Source organism: Phascolarctos cinereus, unplaced genomic scaffold, assembly GCF_003287225.1.
Source record: "Phascolarctos cinereus isolate Bilbo 61053 unplaced genomic scaffold, phaCin_HiC Scaffold_4;HRSCAF=312, whole genome shotgun sequence".
NCBI lineage: Eukaryota > Metazoa > Chordata > Mammalia > Diprotodontia > Phascolarctidae > Phascolarctos > Phascolarctos cinereus.
Window position 1 is genome coordinate 2,451,563 of NW_027555847.1, and position 2,918 is coordinate 2,454,480.

Sequence of the window (2,918 nt, forward strand, 5' to 3'; positions counted from 1 at the left end):
CTTGTGGCCCACTGGATCCATAGCGATGCTAGTTGCTGCAGGGGGCTTCTTCTCAGCTTCAGGTTTCTTCTCGCCAGAGCTAAGAGCTTCTTTTCCCCCAAGCCTCTTTGCCATTTCTCCTGCCCTCTAACTTTCTTTGCTCCTTCAAGCTTCTTATGGTCCACATGCTTCTTCTTATTCATATCTACCCCTTTCTTGGACTCAAGAATCTTCTTCAGTGTGGCAGCTGCTTTATTTTCTCTGATTCTCTGATTCTTCACCTGGTATACACTTGTATTTCAGTGCATTGTCTTGGCACATCATGAGTTTGGTTTCACCATGATTCTCAAGTTCTTCTTGAGCACTGGCCAATGAATCATTCAGTGTGGTGCATGGACAGCCATCCGTATCTCTGGGCTTTTCAAAATCCTGGTAAGGTCTCTATTGGTCATGTTGGAGTGGCTCTTGAGGGTAAAAGGTGTCACACACAGTATTAGTCATCCAACTTGCAGAAGGCACTTTTAGCTCAAATACAGAAATGCCACATGTACCCACCAGAAACAAGTCTCCAAAGATTCAATTTACTCACATGAAGTAGAGTAATACAGGAAGACTTCTGAAGGCCTTGCTAACCCTGCTGTCTTCATTATGGATGACACAAGGTCCCCTGCTCTGCACCCGATGGTCAGCTCATGTACACCTTTGGGATGTCATTCCATGCCTTCCACTTCTTAAGCAGTAAAACTGCTTCCTGGGCCTTCTTAGGCACCTCCATTTTATTTTCTTCAACCCATAGAGGAGGCTCTGGGACTTTCTTTGATTTGATGACTCTTTGGAATGACCAGGGCAGAGGCTGCCAGTGCAGAGTGTTTTGGCATTGTGTCCACTCTCCGATGCCAACAGCGCTAAGTGTTGGTGGGATCAAACATGTGACCTCCTGGGCACCTGTTTCCAAAAGCACCCTGGCCACAGGTTGGTGAGTGCCTCCACCCTGCACGTGAGGGAATAAAGCAACAGCTCTGCCAGTTACCCCCATTCTGCACCGGGCCGATGACCTGCTCATTCACTGACAGCACAAGGATGCTGGCCATCTTTTTCAAGCTAGTATGAACAAAGTTCACAATCTCTGGACAAAATGGAGCCTTAAAGAAGCAGGCAGAGCAGTGTTTTTGCTAGCTACTTCCCCCTTCAAGGAGTACATGGATATCAAGGGATACACACAAGCCATGGCAGGCACCAGAGAGTAAGAGTCATGCTTTTCTGCTCTCCCTCCTGGCTGATTTAAAATGACTTTATTTTCAACAGAATGCTTCTTCCTTCCATTCTCAAGTACCTTCTTCAGGGGAACTAGAGACACTTAATATCCCTATTTTGGGGGAGATGAGAGACAGTGCCTTATGTTGTGCTATTCCAGGCAGATGCTCCTACTTCTTAGATAGAGACACTTAGGTCAAGGGTGCTCACTGAAGGCCTTTGAGTCACGGCCTTGTGGGAGCAGAGAGGGACAGCTGCCTTCCCTGACAGAAGCACTGCTGTTGAGAGGAGACAGCCAAGTTGGGAGGCACTGGCAGGCCTACTTTTTCTGCTCCTCCTCTTTGCTACCAGCCCTGGAAAGAAGAGATGGCAGGGTCTTCTGGGCCATGCCCTCCCTCCATCCCTGTGAATGTGCAGCTCTCCTCAGAGGTCGAACCAGGTGATCATTAAGAAGCCTCAAGGCTCCAAGTCACAAGTTGGCATTTTTTGCCTTCCCCAAGAAAGGACATTAACACCCACACCCTTACAGCTTAGCCATAGCTGAATTTGGAGCTCATGTTCAGAATGTGTTGTGACCTGAATATTATATTGGTACTGAATTGTGAGTGACCAAGAGAATCCATTTTAAGAGGAGCTTGGCCTCACGCTAGAGAAGACCAAGAGGAAACTGTTTCAGCTGCGAGGGAGGGCTGTGTTAACAGAAGGCTTTAAGTGGATGCCATGGCAAGAAGAGGCTGACCGTCCCTTCCCAGGGAAGCCAAAGGACCGCAGGAGCCTTTGAAAGCTGGGAGCAGAAAAGAGTAGTGCCGCTGGCTTTGCCAGTGGCCTGCCTAAAGCCTGCTGAGGTCACAGAGGCAGCCACGGGCCAGAGCCTGATCACAGGGCCAGGCTGGGCCTTTGCCTTCTCCTGTTTTGGTGCAGAAGTGAAAATGGCCATCCCCTACATGCTGCAGGCTTCTCCCTCACCTTGCAGACCATTATGAGGAAGTGGAGGGAGAATTCTGGATGGCCACAGACAGAGAAAGAGCCTGGAGAGACTGAGGATGGATGGGAGAGAAGCCTGGCCATCAAACTGAAAGGTCCTGCTGACTCTGGGAAAAAAGGAAGGAAGACAGTTCACAAAACACCAGAGACGCAATAGAAAAGTGGCCTTTGTGACTTAATTTCATCTCCTTTATGTGTCCCTGGCATGTAGCACAGAGCCCTGCACGCAGTAGGCACCCAGTGCTTTGGCAGCTCAGTGCAATGGATGGCACACTAGACATGGAATCAGGGAGACTTGAATTCCATCACAGCCTCACATGGTTACTCTCTTTGTGATTCTGGGAAAGTTACTTAACCCTTATCAGTCAGTCAGATGCATGTATTAAGCACCTACTATGTGCCAGATGCTGTGCTAAGTGCTGAAGATACTGACAAGACCTTTGTCAGTTTGTCCCCCTTCTCAAGGAGCTCACAGTCTAGGAGGGGCGGGGGGAAGAAGGGGGAAAAAAAAAATCACAGTGTAGACACAGGTGTGCACAAGCTAGATCAAGGAGCTCACAGTCTAATGGGGAGACCACAGTGTAGACACAGGTGTGCACAGGCAAGTTACAAACAGGATCATTAGGAGATAATTAATAGAGGGAAGGCACTAAGATGAAGCAGAACCAGAAGAGGCTCCTCACACAAGGTCATTCTTGAGG

General features: G+C 48.7%; 1 pseudogene; it reads right to left on the bottom strand.

Moving 5' to 3' along the window:
• Positions 1–472: 472 nt before the first annotated feature.
• LOC110203175 (large ribosomal subunit protein uL4B pseudogene) lies at positions 473–1,207 on the bottom strand (annotated as a pseudogene).
• Positions 1,208–2,918: the final 1,711 nt, after the last annotated feature.